Source organism: Euphorbia lathyris, chromosome 6, assembly GCF_963576675.1.
Source record: "Euphorbia lathyris chromosome 6, ddEupLath1.1, whole genome shotgun sequence".
Classification (NCBI taxonomy): domain Eukaryota; kingdom Viridiplantae; phylum Streptophyta; class Magnoliopsida; order Malpighiales; family Euphorbiaceae; genus Euphorbia; species Euphorbia lathyris.
This window is the reverse complement of record NC_088915.1, coordinates 23570889-23598535: the sequence shown is the minus strand read 5'-3', so window position 1 is coordinate 23598535 and position 27647 is coordinate 23570889. Positions and strand designations below refer to the sequence as shown.

At 34.4% G+C, this 27647-nt stretch overlaps 1 pseudogene; it reads right to left on the bottom strand.

The window, feature by feature from the left end:
* Positions 1-727: 727 nt before the first annotated feature.
* LOC136233394 (inositol hexakisphosphate and diphosphoinositol-pentakisphosphate kinase VIP2-like) lies at positions 728-27384 on the bottom strand (annotated as a pseudogene).
* Between the last annotated feature and the right edge of the window lie 263 nt (positions 27385-27647).

Below are 27647 nucleotides of genomic sequence, written 5' to 3'. Positions count from 1 at the left end.
GACTGGTTGTGTAGAGCTTTTGTGCAATTTTGAAATGTATTTTATTACTGCATAAAATTTTACCAAAATCAATAGGGTAAAACTTATGCAGACGTCCAAAATTTCTATAAAATTTTCAATGGAGGCAAATGCCCCGTTACCTCCACTGATGTTAGCTTTTAGTGATGAGTCATAACTTTGATAATATAACATGTTAGACTTTACTTATATGAACATTGAAATATTAAGTTTTGATAACGTGGAGAAATTATTAGAAACATCTGGTTCTACATGTCAAATGAAAAACATCTAGTTCTACATGTCAAATGAAGAACCTCGCATATATATTTTTCAAAACCTACATTGACTTAAGATAACATGTTAAATTGATGGCATGGCGGTGTTAGCCAAATTCTTTTATTTGTTAACTTTCCAAAGCATATTCCCTTTTTTGCAAGAAAAAATAACACATCCCTCAATTTGCAAATGGATGAAACCACCAGAGTTTTATTTGTACTTATCCCAATAAAATAGCTAGCTTGGGGAAATAATAACTTGCAAGCTGCAAATATTTTAAATTGGACTTAATTGCTTTGGGCATGTTCAACTGCTAGAATGCTATTGAAACCCTAATCCATAACGGCATAACATCAAAATCAAAATTAAGCATCTTGAGGAAAGAACGCAAGAATGCTAGAAGCAGTTGCACACATCTAAAGAATTTAATTTGTTTTAAGGTACTAATAAGTAACGCTAATATCGAAATTTCCCATTAACTAAAAAACAAATACAAGAAAACAAAGTAAGCAAAGTTGTTAGTTCCTACTCTATCTTTCAATTTTGGAAGTTGTTAGTATGCTCCAATAAATTTTCTCCAACAGGAGCTAAGAACTCATGTAGGCTGTAAAATGAAACTGGAGGCATTACTGTAATTTGCTCTGTAAAATAAAAACAGGAATGTTTGAAAACAAAAAACAGAGTTTGGAAAACATAATAGAAGAAAGAATTATTGAAAAGAATGGAAGATATCACTTTCCATTAGCACTAGCATGCTTATCGTGCTTATGGAAAGGCCAAAGATTCACCAACCGCTCAAGTACTGCAGCACTTTTTGAGAAGTAGCCGGAGAATCCTGCAGGGGTTGAAGGTGGAGGAAAGTCTTCTGCTGGCATTGCAAATTGGCGAATCATCTTCTCCATTTTCTCTAAAGTCAGATAAGATCCCACTTCTTGCAGCCTTTCTGGACCCATTATAGGCAGTGTATGTTCCTGATGCAGCGAGGTAGCCTCACTATCATTCTTCTGAAATACAAAACAAACAAATATCGCATAGCTTAGCTTGTTAGCATCACCCACAAACGCATACTTAACTTGATAACCATTATCCAATCATTTTGCCAATAAATGAGATCAATCTATCAGAATTTGTGCAGAATAAAACAGAAGAACCAACATACAAAGTTTAAATAAATGCTAGCACACGTGTTTACTGAACAAATTATAAGTTGTTCACAGACCCCTTTCAAACTTCATCTCCAGAGCAACCACATGAAGTGCAAATTCAAGCAACAGAAAATTTCAAGCTGCAATACGAGGAGTCTAAAAACCTGATGTCTCTTAACTAAGCTCAACTTCATGTCTCCAAATCAGTATGAGCAACTGTTAAAAGTGGCATAAAATTCATATGCCTAGAGGCAACTTCCCAATTTCAACTTTCACTCAATTAAAGATACGTTTTAATTCAAATGTCCATAGGACAATATGAAGTAGTTGGAGATTCCCATGAACAATTGAAGATGCATTACCTCCAAGGGGGATAAGTCTGCACCACGACTATATGTCATCTCTACTCGGAACTTTTTTGCATCTTCTAAAGCAACCTGCAGCTTAGATTTAAGAAGTATCTGAATAAGGAAAAGCATTCCGAGGATTCCAACATAAAATGAGTAATAAATGAAACTAAGTAATTAAATGATTATATAAATAAGGCGAATTTCAGTTATCTGTCACTATATTTAAACAAAAATTCAAATGGATTCTATTGGAAGCAATGCCCGAAAGTATGGGTGAAGAAATTGGTTTCAACTAAGCACTTACTTAACCCAACATATTGCATGAAATCAATTAGTAGCAAATCAATGAGGCCATTAGGTAGATTCATTTTCCTATTATGATGCAAGACTCCGTTATAATACAGATTTATGTACGTTGGATGTAGGCTTTCATTATCTCTTTTTCTCTTTTATAAATTTATAACACGACTGAAGAATAGAAGTATGGGAAGCATCCTCCTTCCCAATTTAAAATCTTGAACAATACCAGAAGTCCAAAAGATAAGCATATATATCAACCACAAAATTTTCTCCTGATGCAGGCATTATCGTTATGGTTGAATAAAAATTTCAGTAATTCTTAAGGGGGCAAGTTAAGTGTCCTTTCGAAATTTTGATCAGATGCAGCCATCACCTAGAATGGAAAGAGTAATTCATTTATACTGCATTTTATTTGGTGGCCAATGGAACTCAGTTTCTTCAAGTTAAAAATTTACCAAAGTTAACATCCTTACCTTTAGTCACGCTTGAACAATTTTACAAAGAATTAATATCACCACTTGTGTTTAACCTAATTGGATAGTCCTTAATTTATTTGAGATCATAAAGAACCAGTTGAGCCCAACAAGCAATTAAGGAGGACACAAAAATAGCGTCAGCATTGATATATGTTGTTATAAGACGAGAAACTCTGCGCAATATTTAATAGATTATAGAAGTAAAGTGAAGTAAGCACCTCAGTATTCTCAAACATCCTTAGTACAATATAACTCATGTAATCAAGCTCCTGTGTTTTGTGCAGGCGCTCCAAGCCACTGTCGCAAACAAGACTATCCTCCCCTTGAAGAGATTCATCTAGATTACAGTATCGAAGAACATTCATGAGGGAATGGATATGAGACTCCTGTCAGACAATATTGCAACAAATAGTTTAAGAGCAGTATTACACTATTATATGCCATTAACAATAATTAATAAAAAGAAAAAAGATACATTCATTTTTCTACTTATTGAATGTGGGGTGACATTTTTTTTTTTACATCCAATTAATGGGAAATCTGAATCTTCCTTGCCAGTTTTGGGAAAGAGGAAACCCCCAACCCCCCCCCCCCCCCCCGCTTGAAATACGGTAAACAATAAGCATAAAGGAACTGTATCTTCCAGTTTTGGGAAAAAGGAAACAAATGTAGTTTAATTTGAATATTTGAAATTCCACAAAAGAGAATAAGGAAATATAATCAGTTTCAAATCCTCAATGACAGGTCAATTTTTAATGTACAAAGTTCTCCTTAAACAGGGAAAAGAAAATAAATTTGACAAACAAAATAACCCTTTTCATATTAAGTTCTCCATAAAATATAAACCTTTTTTCTGCATAATCAGACATCAATAAACACAAGGTTTCTTCAATCCATTTGGCACATGCGGCCAACTAACCATTCAAGCACCTGCCATTTTATACATTTGCCAAGAATTCATATGTGTTTTGCAACTGTGCATACACAAGTGGGAAATAAATAGGTGCGGGTGTATTTGTGTATATGCAAGCCAGAGAGAGAGAGACGTGAGGATTCGTACAACAAAACTAAATGGCCCACAAACATACTTACTGAAGTAAAATACAGACGTGTCCTGACATGGCGGTCGGGTGTCTTCACATTCGCATATCTGATTTAAGAAAAGATGAATGTTGCAATGTTCAGTAATGCGCCTAAAAATGTTATGCATGAATAAAGTGAAAGCATGTGTACTTTGGATCCAAACGATATTTTATCTCTTTATCATCATCATCATCCTGATCAATTGATATTTCACTTGCGCTAGTTCTTCTCATGTCCTCATTCTTAATAAAAAGCTTTGGTTGATGATCTGAATCCTCCTTTGCGCTAGTTCTTCTCATGTCCTCAAGATTGTTGGTCTTGATTGCTCTTTAATTCTGCAACACTAATAGCTTCCTCCCGAGTATTCCTCAGATCAATCAATATTTTACCCAAGAGACGACGAGCAATCTACAATTAGCAAAACGAAAATAATCTTAAATAAATTTATTAAAATAAGAAGGGAGCTGAAGAGTGCAGAAACAAAGTTATAGCTGTGCAAAAAGCACATATTGGCTAGAAATATTAGATCAAGAGAAAGGTAAAGAAGACTCAAGATCCACACTATGTACAGCCAAAGCAATAATTGGCAAATAATAAAACTATTCTTGGATCTTAAGACCAGGTGATCTAAGCCTTGAAATGGTTCCTTCACATGGAAGTAAAGCCTCTTAGACCTGGAGATCAAGAGTTCGAATTCTAGCAACTCCATATACTAATAGAATTTAAACACATTGTAGAGTTGGCTTGTATTGGACGCGCTTCAATCCCAAGAAGCATTTGCATGTGGTGGTGTGTCCTGAACCTTACCTATCAGCTTAAGCTTTTAAGTCATTTGGTTCCATAACAAAGGCCTAGGGGCATTTGCGTGAAAGGGTGCATCAGAAATGGTAAAAACTATTCTTGGATCTTACTTATCAGCTTAAACTGTTTAGCTTAAATGGTTCCTTGCCAATAATCAAACATACACACGAGACTTGTGAAATTTATATGACATAAATATTCAGAAGTAGGTGGCTGTTCTGGTCAAGTAGTCATAAAATGAATGCTTCTCCGGGAAATGTTCAATACTTGACACAGTTTTATCAAATAATTCATTTTCGAGAAACTAAATGACTGGCTATTAAGTTTGCAGTGCCAATCGGAAACAGAAGTATCACATCACCTTGGAGCCAATCTTCAACTTCTGTTTTGGATTAATTCCATACTCGTTTGGGATAACACCATCGGCTAGTAACTGCAATAAAAATTCAATGGAAGTGATGTGATATGACCAATAAAATTGACACCCATAGAATCAGAAATAGCTTTGCAATATTACATGAGACAAGCAGAAATATGAAATATCAATATAGTAAGATAGTGTAAGAAGTGAAATAAAAGATGGAAGCTACACTGCTCTAAGTATGAGTAGGATCTGAATGCCTCCATACCTGAGCAACTTTAAAGAGTTCATCTAGCCCTTCGAGATTAAGATGAGCATTGTGTAATAAATCATATCTGTAAAATTACAGGTAGTCCAATCAAAAAATCAATTACACAATAAAATAGTGAAACTCTTCTTTATCTTGGCTAGGCATAAGTGTTCTAAATGAAGGAAGGTCAATCAAATCAGTTCACAGTTCTGCAACATAATACCATTAGAATTTGAAAATTAAAAATTGTCAGCGCAGCAGGCAACATCTATGCCAGCCCAAATTTATGTAATGCTTTTAGTGCCTTTTCCATGTGCACAGACAAAAAATCAGTTGCGCAAGTGCATCCCCCTCCTGAATTTAATGTCATTACATCCCTAACACTGGCCACGATAAACAAGTGCCACCAGGAAACCACTACCAAAATTCAAAACTAGAAGCACTAAAGCTAAAGCTTAAAGTTCAAACTTCATGTTTTCCATCAGTACTGTAGCATTCGTATAAGCACTAATTTGGATTTATAAGAAAGTGTATACAACTAAAACCAAAGGTTAGCACATCAATGATTATCTCAGAATAATTTCAACTAATGCTAATCATTAGATCAGCTGAAAACCATGAAACATCTGTGGCAATTTGGACAATACTAGTAATTAGTCTAAGATTATATTGTAATATCAAAAGTAGCTTAAAGGTATCAAAATAAGGGAAGATGAGTATGCAAATTAATAGAAAGAACCATGTGAAGTTATGCAGGATTTGAAGCATAAAACAGAGATAATTAAAAGAGAATAAGAGCAATAAGCAACTGGTGCTGATTGTAGTGACTTCCTTCATCTCAAAGTCTCGTGACATTTTGGCTTGCACAACCCACTGGTTGTCAAGCTGATTTGCATCACCAATTTGAAATGTTAATACCTTTCATGAACAATTGAAACCCTTCGTATACACACAACACATGTACATATAGACTTGAGAAAGAAAATGATGGAATTCAATTTTTATTTCCTTTCCTCCCTAAAAGTTCTCCATCAACCTCTTGAGAAGTTTTATTGATTTTTGCTGGTCGAGAAACTTGTTTTCAGCTTTGTTAATCATGAAGGACTTTAAGATCAATAATTTTTGTGAAAAGCACATCAATTTGAGTAATTTGTTGCTCTGCAATTTTCTGTTTTAGTTTTGGTTTTGTTCAAGTAGTTGTAAGTAAACTACAGTAAATGTTTTAAACAATCAGATCAACTGGGGATCATCTCAAAAAATAATGAGAATTAGAAGTTCAAATGCAGTCACAACTTTGATGGAAACATCAACAAATTTTGGGCAACAATAAATTCAATTTTCTTTGTGCGCCTAGAAACTTAAAAGGCACAGTAGGAGATGGATTCTGTTTTAGGCTACAATTTCAAAAATCCAAACATGGTAACTGCAGAACTTTTAATATCAGAACTAGTGAATTTTCAATATACCTTCTAATGACATGCCTGTCAAAATTAAATGGAAGACTTACTTGCAAGAGTCGTAGACATCAGGAATTTGTGTTATATCAAATCGGCTGCACATAAACCCATAAGTATTCAGGTTAAAAATAAGAGTCAGTCTTGAAACAACTTTGAAATGTCAAAATTCAAAATTCAGGTTTAGAATTCCCAATTTGTAAATAAAATATATAAGTAAAGACAAACAGCTAATCAGAGACACTAAAAATCATAAGTACTAATATATCCCACCTTCCCTTGCTGAAAATTATAACTTTCAAAAAAAATTAAGAGAATGGAAATCTAAAAAACATTTCATTACTGCAAATGCAATAAATCATCAATTGAAAAACAGTAGGCCACCTACTCTTTTCTTTCATTATACAAGTCTCTTTCCAGTTTTCTCCAGCGTGCATACATTAAAAGGAATCCTTCACTACCACAGGGTAATCCAGCAGCAATACGATCTGTGTCTATATTTGATTTACCAAGTGCCCTAGCTTGGTCATATGGGGGAACTACATTGTACGAACTTGTCTCTGTAAGTTCTTCATCTTCATCCTTGGCAAGCAGTCTCACTTGTTCTGTAACCTTCTTGGTTAATTTCACCTGATTCGCCACACCAAAAGAAAAACAAATATGCAATGCCATGTCAATAAATAAATAAACAAAACATCTAAATAACAAAATACAGGCTGCAATTTAGTAAAAAAAGCAACAGCAGAAAAAAAGACAATGGAACAAAGTTCATTTATTCAAGGGGAAAAATTAGAAAAGAACCAAACTGCATTCACAACATCACATTCAAGCATTAGAAACATCTTCTTCTTTTTTCAATATAGCATTTTATTATGGTAAGGAAAATCATAGAAAAATGACATTATTTTCTAGGAATGATATCAATATTATTAATAAAGCATTTGTTTCAGACCCTAAGTTGTCTCATGCTATTGGCCATAGGATACTCTTTAGATGAAAGTTCAGTAGTTTTAGTACAAATGATTGCAATGACAATAAGTGATACCTCACGATACAAAAATGACAAGTAAGTTTGGGTTCCCTTTAGTGTAAAGTGCTTTAGCACTGCAGCACAAAATACTAATACAGACATGACATCTAGCTTTATATTGGAGAAGCACAACTAAGCCACAAATACAAGCAAATGTGCTTCATCTATAAAAACGATGGGTAATCAATGAGTGTAGTTCCAAAAAGAATCTCAAAGATCAATATCGAAAAGCTCTGCTGATAATTTGATTCACTATTGGCCACACAACAGATATGATAATGACTACAAGGTCACAAAGCCAACACAATTCGTCTGAAGTGTTGGCTTGCATAGTCAAGATTCTACCCCAGTGAACCGACACAATCATGCCATTAAATCACATCACATTCAAAGAAATCCAACCCTTCATTCTTCGATAATACAAAGCACCCTACAAATTTCTTCTCTTTTCCCAAACCCTATCAAAGTAACAAGAAAAATAATATTCACAACACCAATCAATGGAGTATAAACTCATTATAACAGAACATATTAATGCATTTCGACTTTTTTTTTTTGTCCACATCAATAATGGGAATTCTAATTTATATGTAAATTAATTGGCATCTCATTTTGATATAGTCTTATTCAATGCCTAAATGATCAAAATGATTAAATTGCTATTTCCAACTTTTTAAGGACACAAAACAACAAATATGATACTAAAGACTAGTCCGAGATAAAGAGCATTAGATTAAACGGAATCAGCAGGTCAGTCACTTAATCTAGATATATATTAGTGTCTGACAATCATGAATGTGACAAATATATAATAAAATTTGGTTCTCGTGTTTGGAAAACAGGCTTTTTTTGAAAAACAACAATGATCTATCATAGTCAACTCATTCATACCAATTTTAGGTGATGTAATACAGTCAGAGAAGCGTGCACATACACAATCATGTAGCAAAATTACTTAGAATGGTTAGATGTACAAAGTATAGTCCATCACTTGAAGATACAAATACCAGTTTGGGAAGAAGTTCAAAAGCATTTGGTGGAAGTCATCCAAGGAAATTCAGAGGTTCCATTGCTATCAGTAGTCTTTGCACCAGAAGTTATGATTTCATTCAACCTATCCTGGAAAAGTTAATGATAGAACTACTGATTCATTATTCACGGAATCTAACACCACAAGGTTACATTTCTATCATGTTACTATACATATCTAATGACACTTACATTAACAAAAGAAAACACGATTAAGAATCATGTCAAACCCCAAGCATGAATTTGATACATTAAACATGGCATGTAATACAACAGATATCCTTATTAAAAGCCAAATTATATTGAATTGACAAGCGCAGCACATTAAAATACGCACCATTTCATCTTTTTCAATTTATTGAACAAACTTGAACTTAGCTATCCCTACACCCTATTTATTACATCCCTATAATGAAAAAGACATCATGCTACAATTGGTGATTGCTAGTAAAAATTTACGTTTTTTTTTGGGTCAAAATTGTGCTGATATGATCATGTGATAGAAACAATTAACATACTCGATTGCCTTGAGGTCATGCGTTTGCACGTCATGCCCAATATTGTCACCTCATGCAACATCTTTCAGAATTGCAATAATGCTTAAGCATAGTCAATGCTCGAAAAGGAGAAAATCATTTGTTTAACAGGGATTAAAAATCAATATTGAGTCAATCAGCAGAAGTAGAGTTTTTCACATTAATGGACAAATATTAAAGGCAATACATGTAAACCGAGTTTAAGTAACATTCTCCGAGCCATAATCTTACACAGCTCTGGAAGATGTTTCAAATGTAGATATTCAACAAATATGCATTGCTGATCTTAAGGATTGTCAAGGAACCATTTGAACCAAAAGCTTAAGTTGATAGTTAAGGCCCAATAATAGCTTTTATATCAATCTCTTACACACCCCGACATGTGAATGCCCCAAAACCTTAAGCTGGTCGTTAAGGCCAAATAATAGCTTTTATATTAATTTCTAACAAGGAGCAAGACAAACCTTGGCTGCTCTTATCTCAATGCTCGCATTGTCAAGCCCATCCAACATGGAGGAATCCTTGCTAACAAGAGAAACCTAGAGAAAGCCTTTTGATTCAGTCATATTAAAATATAGAATCCATGAAATTTGAAAGATGAGATCAATACCAGAATTGGTGTTAGCTGTCCTTCTAGATCAAGGAGGCCTTTAGCAAATGCAGCTGCAGACATCTGCAAATTCGCATCTAGTGAATGATGTATGGCAAATCAATTATACAAATTCAAATCAGAAAAAAGCACCCAACACAATGATAGCAAAACAACCCAAGATCAAATGGTATTTCTTTGTGGACCATCAAGCTATACCTGCACCCGGCCCTCATCGGAGCTGTAAATTTTAAGATCATGACGATAAGTACTATGAAGGCGTAACAGGCCAGTACCTTCACCTGCAATGTCATAGAACGTTATTGTTATAGACCATGAAAATATAGAGTGATCCATGGGATACAATGTAGATTAAGAACCTACATGAATATATTTACTTAAGAGCAACACACATATATATACAAGGTTCTCCTTCAATCAAGGAGACATTGTAGGCCACAGCAACCTAAGCATGCTTTAGTTGACTTAGGCATGCTTACATTTATTACATTGATTTATTATGTAACACTACACCTCAAGCTGAAGCATGGATTTTAATAATGCTCAGCTTGCTACAAATACATATAACATAATCTTAAAGACATACAATCAAGATAGTTTAGAATATAAAATGTAATATCGAAGACGCAACCTAGAAGAACAAATCGGACAGGAGAGACGACAACGGAATATCAAGCTTTGTCGGAAACAGAGAAGCAAAACTCAGTTGAAGCAACATGCAAGAGGCTGCCAGCAACGTCTATGTATAGATTACCAGGAGTCGAATAAAGTTACTATTGCCGATATTCCGGTGTTTCAAGAGTTAATAGATGAGTAATATGGATCGAAATATTTCACAAAAATTGATTTGAAGTAGGGTTGTCAGCAGATCCGGATGCAGAACAGGGAAGAAAAAACAACATTTAGGACCCATGATGCTCACTAAGAATTTCTGGTTATGCCTTTTGGGCTAACCAGTGCACCTTCAACATTTCAGAGTGTCATGAATGAGATCTTTAGGCTGTGACTGTGGAATCTATTTTGGTGAAACATGTGGTCCAAAAACATGGGGATACAGTTTCTCAGCGGCTTGTCCAATGAAAAGGTCAACCAATTGGCAATCCTACATGGGAAGATAAATTCATTGTTCATTCCGAATTTACCAGCATCAATCTTGAGAATCCGGACGTCTTCTAAGCGTGGTGGTGAGACAAAACAGAATTTCAAAAAAGGTGGAGCTGGAGATGCTACTCTCTAGGTTCTAGGGCAGACTAGAAAGGGATTGCTCTCTGTGGCAAACCCAAATGTGGTTGCTGTATGTAGCAGACCTGAAAGTTGCTACTCTCTAGGGCTGAACCAAAAGATGAATAGGAAAAGACACACATTTAAACTGAGAAACTAAAATCAAACATCCAAGACACAAACGAAACCCAAAAGCTCAACTAGGCACTTATACCATGTTAGTTTGTGAGAAAACTACTCCAGTTCATATACTGCAAGATAAAAAGTTTATATACAATAATGAGGATAGGAAGTGGACAAACATGCTAATCCCTGTGATCCTTTAATTGCTCCAAAAATTCTTTTATTACAGCTAGCTACATTCACATATGTTCATAGTATAAAATCTCCAAGCAATGATGGTCAAATGAAGGGATCCTAATAATATATAACGAAATAGAACTAAGAAAACAAGCCTCAACACAAAATTTTCAAAGTAGAATGCTCGCATTAAAGTTCGGACCGGTTCGGTCGGAACCTGTCATGAATCCAGTTCGGTTGAAGGTGAATATTCATATCTCTTATTACCGGACAAAACCCGCTTAAACCGGTCGGTTAACGGCGAACCGTGTGAACTGGTTCCGGTTGAGCGGGGCAATCAAACTCAAGACTTCTGCATTTAAGGAATGTATAGCTTACCACCAGGCTACCTCTTAACTTGTAATTACTTTTAATATTATAATAATATACATGTACGAATTATATTTTTTAAATATTATTTAGTAATGATTTATTACTTTTGTTTTATATTTTGATAAATTTAAACTTTAAATATATTCGATTTTTTTATATTTAAATTTTAAATATACACAAAATAAAATTTAAAATGTAGTAAATTACATAGTTTAAATTGAAGTATAAAATATATATTCTACTATTTTGTTATATTTAGATATTAATAATAATAATAAATATTTAGTTTAAAAATATATATGTTAATATATATATGTATATAAATTGAATTTTATTATTTTTCCAATTTCCCATATTTAATTTATTAATTTGATATCCCAAAACATTATGAATTGATATGAAAGAAATATTGTTATGATTATAATTTTTATTAATATTATTAACATTTCACTTTGCCTCTTTTTGTTTTCTGACTGGTCCAGTTTTGACAACCATGAATTTACTATAAAAGAAAAGAACAAGAAAATAGAAAATTCATAAAATGACCTGGATACATATTGTTTCGGAAGTATCTACCCAATTCTTCTGCCTGTAAAACAATTAGGAAAGTGACATTGTAAATATAAGATAGGATGTAGGCTGGTGATGAAATATTAGTAATTCTGCACAGAATGCTTCTCACATGCAAGTCAAAATAAATAAACAAATAAATATGTGAAATTTGAATAGAGTAACTTAGAACAATTAATAACCAACACCTGCTTTCTTCCAGCATGAGTAAGAACACCCCCATATTTTAGAACCATTAGAGCTTCAACAGGCCGTTCTTCCTCACCTTCACCACTACTTTTTGCAACTTTAACCCACTTTAGCGGTTTTAGCTGGACCTTCCTATAAATGCCAGAGAAATGTCCACCCTAGATCAAGAAACACTTAATACATGAAAAACAGAATACAGCTACAAAGTTTAAGGCAGGTTATGGCATGCTAAACATTTTGGTAACTTAAGTATAATAACAAGTAGTATGCATGTCATGAATATCCAACTTTTTGCTTTATCTTATGCCTATCACATGATTGCATCAATACTATTGTTTTTCAAAATGAAGGTGCAAGTTCAGGTTTAAGAAGAACTAGACTATGACCTAACTACAATTGAAAGTTATCAGTTTCCCAATAGAATACAGTTGAAGTTAAAAGTAACTGCATTCCTTTGTTACAAGATAGTGACGAAAAGAACCACATAGATCTAATGGGTTTAGCAACCAACCTATAGTCCAAGCAACTTAGATATTAAAAAATAAAATAAAATAAATAAAAAACCAATGTCAGCATTATTATTATATTACAGAAAAAAAAATTCAGGGGAAAACAAAAGGCTGACCTCTTCAAGTACTGCTTTAACCTGACGAAGCTTTTCAGCATGCTCAATGTCTTCGGCCTCGCTATCACTTTCTCGATCAGGTCTGCATAATGTAAGAAGTCAGTCTTATGCTATATTAAATTCCTCACTAATTTTGAAAAATGACAGAACAGAAACTAGATGTGATGTTTCTTATTTTAATTGACAATCATATAGATCGATGCAAAAGGTAGATGTGGCATACCACTTTTGGTGCTTCCAGGTTATGTAGCAGAAACAGAAATGAAAAAGGATAGTAGGAAATCATATTTCTAAAATATAGGAAACATAAACATGGGGACATATTTAAACAATAAACATATGGAGGGTACATCTATAAGATTATAAGGATGTATTTTGCAGAGTTTTATTAACTTGGAAGAAAATTACATTGAACTGGGTATAGTCATAAAATTACATTCATATTACCCATCCAATACCTTTTGCCACAATCATAACTTTAGAAAAATAAACAAGTTAAGGGACTGGTAAATGTGTCTTTTCTAGAAGTGCATTTTTATTTTAGGAAGTTTCCAAACTTTTCAACTTACAGAAACGTGATCCAATAAGTTTCATAAAAGTGTTTCTAAGGATTCAAAATCTAAGTTCCATGCTTCATAGCTTTCACGGAAGTATGATACTGTACAGACCACAAAACTTTCAAGCATTCCAAATTATGATCATAAGTTTATGAATAGAAAATTTCCAAATGATGGATGGCCTAAAAGCAGGAAACAGTATCATTCCAAATGCATGATGTTGATACAAGGTAAGCAGACAAATAATTTCATTGCATCAATCACTTGGGAAAGAAAATGTTGATTATAATCATATCAGAAATGGGAAATTAGTGACCTTTTGTAGACTTCCACTGTAAAGGCAGCTAAAATATACTTCATAAAATAGCCATGGCAACATAGGTAAGTATTCAAATTTTAAATGTTAGGAGTGATACCTTGAACGAGGTACAAGAATCCGTGTTGCATCTAACAGATCTTGTAGCTGAACAACACTTTTAAGTTTTGTCTAGAGAGATCCAAACCTAACTGAGACTTCTAGGAGTAATTAAAATAAAACAGAATCAGAAAAATGGAAGTAGAAATTCAATCACCTCAGATCTAGGGCGGCCCCCATTATACTTTAACATTAAGTTCAACAGCTTTTCTTCTGTAACCTTCAACTTTACCTTCTGTTTGGGAGTTCTATCACCACTGCACCCAGAAAACTTGTGTAAGAAGGGAGAAAAGTGGATTTTGCACACATAATGTTTGGAAGAAATTAATTCCATGGTTTTGTGGAATTTTGAAATTAATTTCCTTTTGAAACTCAAGGACTCTCATTTTACGCTGCCTCAATTCAATAAAATTCAAAATACTTGGAACATATTCAATCAAAATTTGATGGAATTTAAAAATCAATTTGAAATTGTTACATAGCAATCAATTAAACACAAACATCTTCATTGATTTAGCATTGCAAACTTTTTCCTCTTTCTCATGGTCTCTGTTTGTTAAAGTGAACAAAAAATTCCGTGAAGGAACATAAAAGCTAATTTTTCACTTGTTCCTAACTTGATATTCATTCAATTCATGGACTTTGTAGTGTATATACTGGTGAGGTGGGTGAGTGTATGCATGGGTAAATCACCTGCAAGTAAATGCTATATATGATTCATTTTTTAAAAATCAATTTGAAATTGTTACATAGCAATCAATTAAACAAAACATCTTCATTGATTTACCATTGCAAACTTTTTCCTCTTTCTCATGGTCTCTGTTTGTTAAAGTGCACAGAAAATTCCGTGAGGGATCATAGAAGCTAATTTTTCACTTGTTCCTAACTTGATTTTCATTCAATTCATGGACTTTGTGCATACATATATGCTGGTGAGGTGGGTGGGTGTGTGCATGGGTAAATCACCTACAAGTAATGCTATACATGATTCATTTGAATGAAACAAATTCCTTTTTATTAGATCTCTAATAGAGCTATCTATTGAAATGATAAGGGCATCTCTGTAACATACTGACGCATAATAGTAATCACACAAGGTAGCTCCTCAGCCTGCCCAAATGTTCCAATAATTCCACTTCCTTGACGAGTTAGTCCTTCTGAAGGCTGGACTGGTTCATTGACTTTCCATTGTAGAGTGGGTGGAATATCAGATGAAAGATGAGGAGCTTTGGCATCTATGAACATCTTCCTCAACACACAAGCAGCATCATCATAATATCTGCAACAAAATAACCCACGAGTGAAAAAAAAAATAACCAAAGGTTGTAGCACAGTTATAGAAAAAATAAACAAGCCTCAACCTCAAACCATCATTTGGCAAATATAAAACAAATACGCCAACCAAAATTACAAAAAGCAATCATGAAATCGATGACATAATGAACAAGTAGATGAGAAATACATAAATACATTTCATTATTATGATTGGATGGTTTCAACCAAAGACCATTCTTTATTTTTAACCATCCAAGCCTTATGGCAATACTTTCTTTAACATTGCATCCAGTAGCATGAATTCATATCCCGAGAATCAGTAGATTAAAAGTTATCAGTAGTTGATAGGTGTTAATGTATATTATGTAAAAGAAAGCACAATATTGCCTTATATGTCAAAATGAAGTTCTCATAAATTAAATTTGATTCCCCTCCTTAATGTTTCTCCAGCTATTTTCAGCCAGCAATCATAAGCAGTATTCCCCTCCTTCATGTTTCTCTATATTCTTGATAATGAAGGATTACAAGTACACATATTTGTACACAATAGGAAAAGCTATACAAGGTAAGTCTATCAATCACATCAATGCTGATTTCTTATAATTGAGCTACTGTTATGGAAGGTTGATTTCCTATAATTAAGCTACTGTTATGGAAGCTAAGCTGTACAATCTGTAACAAAGGGTATCGTTGATACTCTCCATCCTTGGGGCGGTATCTTGTCTCTGCAAATGTTACCTTCTTTAAAGATACTCCATTCTTTCGCCCTACACCATCTTCTCCACCTTCACCTTCTGATACTCTTGATGAATTTTTGATATATACTGTCACTGAACAGGTAGTCTCTCCTCCTCCTTCTCGACCTTTTGTTCGTCCTTTCGGTGGGTGCGGCCTGCGAGTGAGGCACTCGCTCCAAGTCCAGACATAAGTATTTCCTTGCTACTTCAGCCCCGGATCCTGCACCCCTGCTGATCCGAGCCTTGACCTACCTATAGCTCTCCGAAAAGGTACCCGCACTTGTACTTATCCAGTTTGCCTTATCACCTTCTTCCAAGTCCTCTGTAGCTTCTTTAGATTCAGTTGTTGTCCCCTCATCCGATTCTGAAGCCATGGCTCACCCTGGTTGGCAAGAAACAATGAAAGAAGAAATGAAGGCAATAGAACATAATCACACATGGGATCTTGTGTCTCTTCCAGCTCAAGAGAAAGCTATTAGTTGTAGATGGGTATTCAATGTGAAAATGAACACTAATGGTTATGTTGCTCTGTTAAAATCTCGTTTGGTCGCCATAGGATATGCTCAAACATATGGCATTGACTCTTTCGACACATTCTATCCTGTTGCCAAACTCCATTCGGTTTGTCTGATCATTTCCTTAGATGCTACCTACAATTGGTCTCTTCACGAACTTGATATTAAGAATGCTTTCTTGAATGGTGATTTACATGAAGAGGTTTATATGGAGCAACCACCTGGGTTTGTTGCTCAGCGGAGTCAGACAAGGTGTGCAAATTATCGAAATCATTGTTTGGTTAGAAACAATCCCCCCCGTGCCTGAGGTCATTGTGATCACTGAATTTCGAAGTTGAAGGCATTCCTCAGTACTTGTTTCCAAACAAAGGACCTAGGACCTTTGAAGTACTTCTTGGGAATAGAAGTATCTCGCAGCACAAAAGGAATATGTCCAACTTAGAGGAAATATTGTTTAGACCTGTTGAATGAGGCTAGTATGATTGAGGCAATGATACTGAATATGAAGTTAATGGATGAAGATGGCAACTTAATTGAGAAGCCTGAAAGATACAGAAGTGGGAAGTTGAATTATTTGACAATGACACAACCTGATATCGCCTCCTAAGTAAGTGTGGTAAGTCGGTTCATGTCCCCTACTAGGACTTCACATTGGGATGCAGTTTGTCATATCCTGAGGTTTGTTATATCAAAACCATGGTCATCACGCTGTAGAAGGCTTCACAGATGCAGACTATGTTGGGGACCTTACTGATAAGCACTCACTATTGTGTATTTGTTGGGGGCAATCTTGTACTTGGAAAAGCAAGAGGTAGGGTATGGTTTCTAGATCGAGTGTGGAATCTAAATACTACGCTATGGAGCAGATTACATGTGGTCTTGTTTAGCTACGTCATCTATTTGGTAAAATTGGGTTTGGCTAGACAAAACCAATGAAGCTGTTGTGTGATAATGAAGCAGCCATCTATATTGCAAACAACCCAGTGTTCAATGAAAGAATGGAGTTGTTGTGTGATAATGAAGTAGCTATAAAGCACCGATACTTCTCGGAGGTCAATGTACTCGTACCCTACACTCCGAGTACGGGGACACGTACGGAACACAGCTGGGAAGTATCCCTTTTTTTCTTTTCTTTTTAATTAGGGGACACGCCGGGGATACTTCTGGGATACTTTAGGGGTTTTGTTAAAAAAACTTTGAAAGTATGGGTTTTTCTTTTAAAAAAACTCAGAAAGTATAAGGATTACAATTAAATTAACCTCAATACACACTGTTTATGTATATACAGGCACAAAAGGAAGAAATTCCCAAATTGATTTCTTCTTCTCTCTTCTGTCTAAATCAAAAATCTCCTGGTTTTAGTCTTCTTTCTCTTCTGTCCTGTCCAACTTCGCCTTCTTCAATTTGGTCGACTTTGAATTATTAGTTAACATTATAGATGTTATTTGCGGTTCTATAATGACTTATGAGTATTTTTGTGGTTTTATAATGACTTTATGAATGTGATTTGTGATTTATATATTTATGTGATTTGTAGTTATCTGTCGTATCCCAGCCGTACCCGTATCTCATATTTTTTTTAAAATGCCGTTTGCCGTACCTGTATCGGTGCTTCATTATGTGATTTGTAGTTATCTGTCGTATCCCAGCCGTACCCGTATCTCATATTTTTTTTAAAATGCCGTTTGCCGTACCTGTATCGGTGCTTCATAGTGAAGTAGCCATCTATATTGCAAACAACCCTGCGTCTAATGAAAGAACTAAGCATATAGAGGTTGACTGTTATTTTAAGTGACAAAAGCAAGAAGATGGCATGATCTCTAGTCCACATGTCAGAACAAGGAGTCAACTAGCAGATGTGTTCACCAAAGGTTTACCAGGAACAAGGATCAACTATATTTGGACCAAGTTGGGCATGATCAATATCTATGCTCCAGCTTGAGGGGGGAGTGTTACAGATTGTACAACTTACCTTCCATAACAGTAGCTTAATTATAGGAAATCAACCTTCCATAACAGTAGCTCAATTATAAGAAATCAGCATTGATGTGATTGATAGACTTACCTTGTATAGCTTTCCTATTGTGTACAAATATGTGCACTTGTAATCCTTCATTATCAAGAACATAGAGAATATGATTATTCCCTTCTCTCTCTTTCTCTGTCACATGTACTAACCCCAACAACCTAGGTGGAAGATGTGGAAGCTACAATAAAGTACTAAGATTCTAGTCACAGTGACAGAAACAGTGGCACCTGAAATTTTTATTCATTCCTTTTGGAGAAAACATTCAATATGCTACATTCTTCCCGTAATGAGTATTCAATTACTTTTAGCAAGTCATAAATTTACCCTCCCTGACAATGAGATGAAAGAAAGTATTACTTGTAGGAATTTTTCACAAAACTCCATCCATTCACATCGCACACATATGACCGCCCTTCACAACGCAAGAGATCAAACCCACAAACCTGCAAGCAAATGGGTTGAAAATAATAACTGTTAGTATGAAAAAATAATAGTGCAGTGATAAACTAGACAAATCATGTAAAAATTAGTTTAACTTGTCATACAACCTGTTCAAACATTTGTTAAGAAAAAGTTAAATTTAGCAAGCTGCCACTATCTCACATCACACCATAAAAAATATCAACCATATACTATCAATTTAAACAACTTCTGGTCAACTAACAGAATTTTATGTGGCCAGGCCAGCCAAAGGTACTCCCAACAATAAGAACTGAAGCGGCTACTTTTCAGATTTGATCCATGTATCAAATTCTGTTCCAGAACCAGAAGTACAATAGCAACAGAAATGCAGAATTTAATACAACATGAGCTCATTGTTCTGATAAACTTAATAAACTTAAAAGTAACACTGTTCGGTATAAGATTTAATTATTCTTTTGACATTTGTTATAATCACTAAGGCACAAGCAGTTCAAAACTTGAGCAGCACTTTGCACATATTGACAGTATCATAGAATGAAATATAGAAACAAAAACAATATGGATATTTTAAGCAAAAAAAAAAACCAACAAAAATCAAATAATTAGAACAAAAATTTGAGAAAAATGAAAAGTACTGATTATTTCTTTCCAGATTTAATTGACATACCCCTTGCCTAAATGCAATGCAAACCTCTCTTGCCATTTGCTTCTCGTTAGGTGTCAGCAACACAGGATACCTCACCTGCCATGCAAAGTAGAACTCCTATGGTTCAAGCATATTCAAACTGGACTAAAAATAGCAACTATAAATTCAACATGGCCAGTATCATTCTTGACATTGTTATATACTTCTACTAAAAAAGAATTGGCTTTCAGAGGCCTAATATCACCAATGTGATTCATTTTCTTTTTACCTAAAATGTGAAATGCTAGAGGCAAATCAAATCCACTTCATCAGATTCAATAAGTCATTAACCATTGCCGTATCCAAATGCTAGCGAGATTGCATTATTAATTGGAAAAAGTACACTGATTAACCCATTCACCAGTTAGTTAAATCAATTTACAACTGTAGATGTAATGATTTAAAGATATTTAAGCAAACAGAAAATGTAAGACTATTGCAGTTTGTGATTTGAAGGTTATTGATACGTCAGTTCTATTCTAGAGTACTCCGAAAAATTCTCAAGAGTTACTGGAGTAATTATTGGCTTTAGCTTCATTTAATGTATACTGAATAACACATAATAAAACCATGTAGAATAGGGACATTTATTGCTCCTGACATGGATAGAAGTAGATAGGTGGGATTTAACTACAAACTCTAAATCCTCTCCCACTATGTCCTGTGTTTCTAAACCCTAATCTTCCAAATCTGCAGAGTCTCTTACCGGAACAAGCAAGTGTTTAACACTCATACATCAACTCAAGTATATTTTAAGTTCTGAATATGTTCAATCCACTAACTGCAGTTAATGGAGTTCATAGAATTAAGGGACATCACAACTGCCAATAAGTGTCCCCATTGCAGACAGCTCTCTGCTTAAGAGGGGTTGGGGAAGAGTCATTAATTCAAGGCAGCCTTACCCAGCTCTTTGACAAAAAACAATCATAATAATAAGAAGAAATAAATAAATTCAACTTAAAGAGGACAGCCCTCCCAATGCGCCAAAGCTCAACACAACTAAATTGATAATCAAGTTGCAAAAACAGTTCCCAGGCAATAGTATATTTTTCCTACTTAATGGAAATCCCAACAAGTGGCTCCAAAGCATAACTCTTGCATTACAAGGACTTTATTAAGAATGGAATCCTGTGCAAGATATACCATGTTCGCCAACTACATCACCTAAAATACTGCATAATTATGTTGTTTCCAGTAACTGCCAGAAGCCAAACAACTCTTCATAAATGAAAAGGTTTAATTACATCGGCCATGGCAAACCATCAGGCATACTGATGGCAGTCGTTGAAGTATTTTGTGCTCGTTTATTTGGATTAAAGCATTAAGAACTAACCATCTAAGAGTCCATTAGTGAACCGTCAGGAAATGGATAATTTTCACAAAAGCATTTAAGCATATACAACACAAAATAGGAAATCCAAACATGTCCTGCTTCATGAAACAACAAAATTGTACAAGCCAAATAAACATTGCCAGAATAGTAAAAAGTTATCAAACTTTGAGAAAAAAAAATTGAAATAAAACGGAGTAAATGAGCCTAGTTCCCAGATCGCACTGCTGCAGTGTTTGTCAATGTATAGGTGTGTTAATCTGTAGATACATAAATAGTACAAATACAAAGACAGAGATCTTTAGCAAACTGGACACGTTCAGGGCATTACCTCCTTACCATCAGGGTTTCTCATAACAACCCCATCAACAACAGGGGACTTCCTTGCCTCAGCATGAGCATATTCAGGGCCAACAGTATATACCTGGAATCATGTTATGAGATGCCAATGGAACCATTTGTTAGACTTGGAAAAGTAAAGAAGCAACTAGTCAAGCACTAAAATGCATGCAAAGAATCTACAAACCACCAACAAATATATAGATTACAAAACAACATTAAAAACAAGAACCACAGGTTGAAAATACTTCACAGATAACAGGCTAATGTAATTGATTACTGAGACAACTATGAATTAACATAAAACCAGGAAGAAAAAGAAAAAGAAAACTGCCATAGCATAAACATTACAAGGACTTGCTAATCTGGTAGATGTTGCAATAGCAACCAAATCTACATCCCCAATTTCAATTCCTTAATCGTTAATGATTCTAAACAGAATTTATAATTAGAAAAACATGGTAAACAAACTGAAAGAATTTTCTCTGACAGTACAGAAGCTTAAACAGAGCAAGCAGACATCAATTGTATACAGTAACGGCAAACTTAAAACAATCTAAGACTAAATAAACACACGAGAAGAAGTAAGCCAAGCATGCAACCTTGACATCTGTTCCGCCAGTTGGCATAAATTCTTCATAAATATAAGAGCCTTCACGCCTCACTCTTCTAACCTCTGGGTGGAACTCACTTGACCTGTTTCCTACTTGAAACTGAAACCCATTAGTATGTGTATATATAACACCGTATAAGCAAATTAGTAATGCAAAATGTTGAAGTAAAAACAATAGGAAGCATGTGATACGCAAAAAAAATCATGTGTTTGAACAACCATTAACAAATTCACAGCCATGCTACAAGTAGAGGTTAAAAACAAGCATGCACCAGGGCTTGTACAGCAAGTCTTATGTGTTTCAGTGTATCCTTCTGTGAGTTAGATATCACTCACAAAAGTAAAATTATCTGATATTGGTGGCTATTGCTTTTAGCATCGCACCATTTAAGTGGTGCAAAGTGCTCCATTCAACCAGCAGTTTCGAAAGATTTGGTAACTTGAAAAGTACTTATGCAGGTCATTATGGGCATTAGTGTGAGTGTATTTTGTGTGCCTGTTTTACCTACCTATGCTAAAATAATAACCATAAATCCAACAAATAAATTTCCTAAATTCTTCATTAGGACAATAGACAGTGCTTCAAGAATGCATACCTGAATCACATAATTGCAGATCATCAGATAAAAGAAAAGTAAAGTAGCACTCTATCACTTGCAAACAATACAAACAAAAGGAATTCTTGATAGATAAGCTTACCTTCCTAAATAATTCCTTCATCCCTCCACCTGCTGAGCTGGGGTAGTATATCATGATACTATGATCATCCCCTTGATAAAAAGGGCAGTGTATAAATCATTATCAGATTTGTTTAACAGAAAAGCAAACTTTACTAATCTGTTCATATACTAACAACACTCTAGGTTAGGAAAGGGCAGTGTATAAATCATTATCAGATTTGTTTAACAGAAAAGCAAACTTTACTAATCTGTTCATATACTAACAACACTCTAGGTTGGGAAGTGAAACTATACTAGTGTAACACAACAATTCTATAATATGCAATTGTAATTTTCAAGAGAATATATGTGTACATTATATATATATATATATATAATGTACACATATATTCTCTTGAAAGTTACAATTGCATATTATTTAATAGAATTTCAGTGCTCATATACATTCTCTTGAATATAAATATATATAGAAAAACTCCATCAATGTTGAAATGAAATTAAATGTAAGTACTCAATTAAAAGCACAAATTTAGAACATTCATTTTGATTTTGTATCTAAGAAGATCATAATATTGAGACATTTAATTAAATCTTGACCATCATAATAAAGCAAGTTAATCTGCATCTTGATTGATATAAGTAAAGCAAATGAATGAATCACTCGTATAATTATGAAAGACCAAATCCTAACAATAATATTGGCAAAGCAATTCCCTGGAAAAAATCATGTTCCACTGTTTTTGGAAACAAAAATCACATCAAATGTGTGCTTAATCATCTTCTCAATTCAAAAGCAACAAAAATCCAACATATTTTTCATGTTTGCCAACCAGCTTGAATATCAAGCATGATATAATGAACATTTCCAATCATTGGCCTAAATATTTTGGAGTAGAAGCAGTATGTTTGAGAAAACTTAGCAATACATTAAGTTATACACTCACCTTCAACAGGCTTCTCCACAAATGGCTTCCAAAAACGATTGCCGTGAACCTCAACAAAATCCTCTTCTTCAGTAAAATAATCCAGTTCTTGATATGGAGATTCTCTATTGACAAGTGCATATCTTGGAACAGGGATTCCACACATTTCAAGGCACTTAAAACACAAAAATAATGATGTGATTATTAAATCTGCAACTGCTACATAAGAAAATAATGATTCACATGGTAAAGTGAAATTTGGAGTAAACACTTCAGAAAATTATTAAAACGCATTAAGATCATTCCATATTGAAGTGAACCGACTAATCATAGGGAAAAACTTGCCATAGTAAAAAGAAAAGAAATGCAAAGGCATGCTCAAAGAGAAAAAAATTGAAAATTATTCCTAGATTATGGATATAGTCATATCTGAAAGTACTGACAAAAGAATCTTAAGCCTACTGTCAAAGAGGAAGTTCACTTGTTACCTGGTATACCTTCCTTCGATCATGAAGAAGGTGTTGTGGCTCTAATTCATTCACCAAAAACGGCCTGAATCAAGAACATGGACAATTTAATAAGGTCAAAGGTTGCATTTTGAAAACAGATATGCATTGCAAGTTGTAACACATTGTTGCCATTAAACTTTTACACAATCATAAGAGTAATGAATAATTTAACAAAATAAAGCAATTAGCACAAAAATGGAGATCCTTCCAATTGGGTTTGGTGCAATAACATAAGTGTAACTGGAAAATGGTAATTTAGCAGCATAAAATATAATCTTATTCAGTTATACAACAATTAATTCATTACTAGTATTGCAATGGACTTTCTTTACATTGAATATCTGGTCAATAACTTGATGTTCCAAAAAGAAAACAATGTGATGTGATGCACAAGCAGATAGGTAATCTAGCGATCAATATCAAAGAGAAGTTTTGTCAATAGATTTAATAGGTGGTATCCATCTACTAAATGATAATAGGTTGTTTGGAAATTCATAGTTGATGTTTTTTTTCAAATTGGAAAGGAATGTGCAGTTAAGTTGATCATATTTAAAAGATACAAAATGAAATAAACCTTACTTCCTTAAAGCAGCATAAGCCTCAGCCTTCTCAAGGGGATAACCAGTCGAATAGAAGGCAATCAAGCAATCACATATCGGCCAGCTGAAATAAGCAAATTTTGCAAGAAATTAGCCATTCCAAAGACAGTTTTTCACATTATCAAGTTCCTGGGGTTACAACTCAATTGATGGTAGACTTGCAACATCCATATAAACAATTATCTGATGTCACATATAACTGCATGCATGCAGTACAAGCATCACAAAATCACTTCTACATTACTAAATTTTGATGATGGGCGTCTATTTTGAGAAGAATCCATGAAGAAACATTTGTCACTTACTTCCATCAAGATTGAGCAAGGAACCCCTCAAGACTCTTTTCTAAGATATAAACTAGAAAGTCATCATCAAAGTGTTATGTTCACAAGGAAGTGTTCATTTAATGCTTATAGCTAGACCACGAGCAAAAGAAATATATTGCAGCACATCAGTTATAGAGCCCATATTCTTGAATAGGCCTTTTTCCACTTAATATCATCTAATCAAGCAATATAAAAATATTATGCCGTAAGCACAGAGACGTTGTTCACTTCTTGTACTGCCAGCAGCATAAAACTTCCTACTTTTTGTCCAATACTAAACTTGGACTACAATTGCCACAGCCATCAAGAACCAATACTACTGCCTCCACCATAAGAGTTATGCTGCCATCATTGCTGCCACTGGTACCACCAACTGACCAACATATTTGCAATATCATAGCTATCAACCACCGCTATAAAAACTACTACCTTATACCACATACCAAAATGTTAACAAAAATACAAAAATGGAAGCACTCCATCCTTGACAAGCATGTTCTTATCAGCTTACTGTATAATTCAGACCTCAGTTTTTCCAGAAAGGGAAAAGGTTAGAAACATGTCAAGTTAGTAACTGCTCCTCTGACTACCTACCACACATGCTTTTTATCCACTTACTTTAACAAAAACCATGAGAAAATATATAACAAAAGTTTAAGGCTTAATACATCAGTAACCCACTGAACTTAGTCCAAAAAACTGATTGGCCCACTGAACTTGCTTAAAGTAATCTATTATCCACCTGAATTTGTTTAAAATGATCTATTGGCCCCTTGAACTTGCTTTCATTGGTCTATTGGCTCCCTAAACTTGCTTAAAGTGATATGCATTTCAATACATCCAAATCCAATCTTGTTCTGCCAGGTGGACTTAAGGAGTTAATCATTCCACTTTAAGCAAGCTTAGAGGCTAACAAGACAATGGATACTAATGTATTAAGCCAAAATTTAAACGACAATGGGATACTAAATCCAGAAGCTGACGATGTCAAGAAAATGAACAAATTAACTAGGCATTATCCACCACAACAGTTTACTTTTAACAGTAATCAAACACAATTTCAAATAATTTGTAGAAAAACAAAAGATTACCTCTCAATTGGATCTTCGAGAATAACTTTGTCCCCGAAATGTGTAATCTACAAATATAAAGCAGTAATGAAAAAGTAAGATTCAACTCAAACACAAATCAGAAACTAAATAAGGAAACATAAATCCACTGCAAACTCCATCTTTTAATTACCTCAAATTCACCAAATGCCTGTAACCTCTCGAGAATTTGAGCCATGGGAGCCGATGACACCTAAAATATGGCAAAGTCAGAAAAAGAAAAAAAAGATGAAAAATAAATAACAGTACATCGACTCCATCACATTAATATTTCCTTTGTTTGTTCTCTAATCAGGTTTCATTAATATACATTAAGAACAAGCAAAAAAGAAGAGACCTCGATTCCGCATTTCACCTTCTTTTCCATGACGCAGACTCCAACAGTAATCTTCTTCTCCACTTCTCCTCCCTCCATATCACTCTCCCTCTGTATCTATCTCTATTTAGTCCACAACCAAAACCCAAGCCAAGAACTGTCTAAGTAAAGCAACAAAAGCTTAAATGAATGAAGATGAATAGGAGAATCACAAAGATAGACGGAGAAACAGGGGATTTTATAGGAGGATCCGGGAACTCCATGTCATTAAAAACACCTTCCATACAATATTAAACACCTGTGAATCACTTATTTAAATTAATAAAAAACAAAAACAAAAAAAAAGACCTTTTTTAATTATTTACAATAGCGGTTTACGTTTTCACTCCACCAGATTCATCCACCGCCGCCGACTCTCCACCACCATCCATCGCTGTCATCACCTCTTTATGATTGTAGTTGTTTTGTGGTTCAAATGTTGTTTTCCTTTTGCTGTTTCTGGTCTAGAATTTCTTATTCTTAATTAAAAGAAAAAGAAGAGAAAAGGAGAGGATAATAAAGTTAAAGGAAGCACCAAATGGGTTTCTGAAGAAAAAAATTGAAAATCTGAAGTTTGATCTTCTTCAATATCAAGCATGTCCTGCAATTTTGCAGCAGTCCTAGAGAATCACTATTATACTTGACTCGATATCCTACAGATTCCAATGGAAGGGAAGCCTAAACCGATAACGAACTTTGGTAGATGGAATAGAACAGAACTGGGATTCGACAAAAGAATCAGTCTATCTCCATCGTTCTCCTTCTACATATCCATGAGTCTCATCAGAAATAGAATATAGTGATGAGCAGCGGACATGGTGGAGGTAGTCGGCGGTGATGAAAATTGACGGTGTAAAACTGCAAAAAGATAAAAATGAAAAAGATCTTTTTTTTGTTTTTGTTTTTTATATTAATTTGAATAAGTGATTGACAGGTGTTTAATATTGTATGGAAGGTGTTTTAATGACGTGGAGAACCGGACCCTCCTATAAAATCCCGAGAAACAGCCAGAAGTTAGAAAAAAATTGAGAAACATATGCAGAAGAAAAGAAGGGGCCTGTTTGGATATGAAAAGAAAGGGGAGATTACGGATTCTGGAATATGCAATTACTTTACTTAATTTTTAAATTAGAATATAATAACTTTTATTTTTCCGATAGAAAATATAATACTAACTTTTTATGTCTAATATACCTTTATAATCCTGTGATCATATTGATTCATCTTTTAGGCAAAATCTCATAATGCCT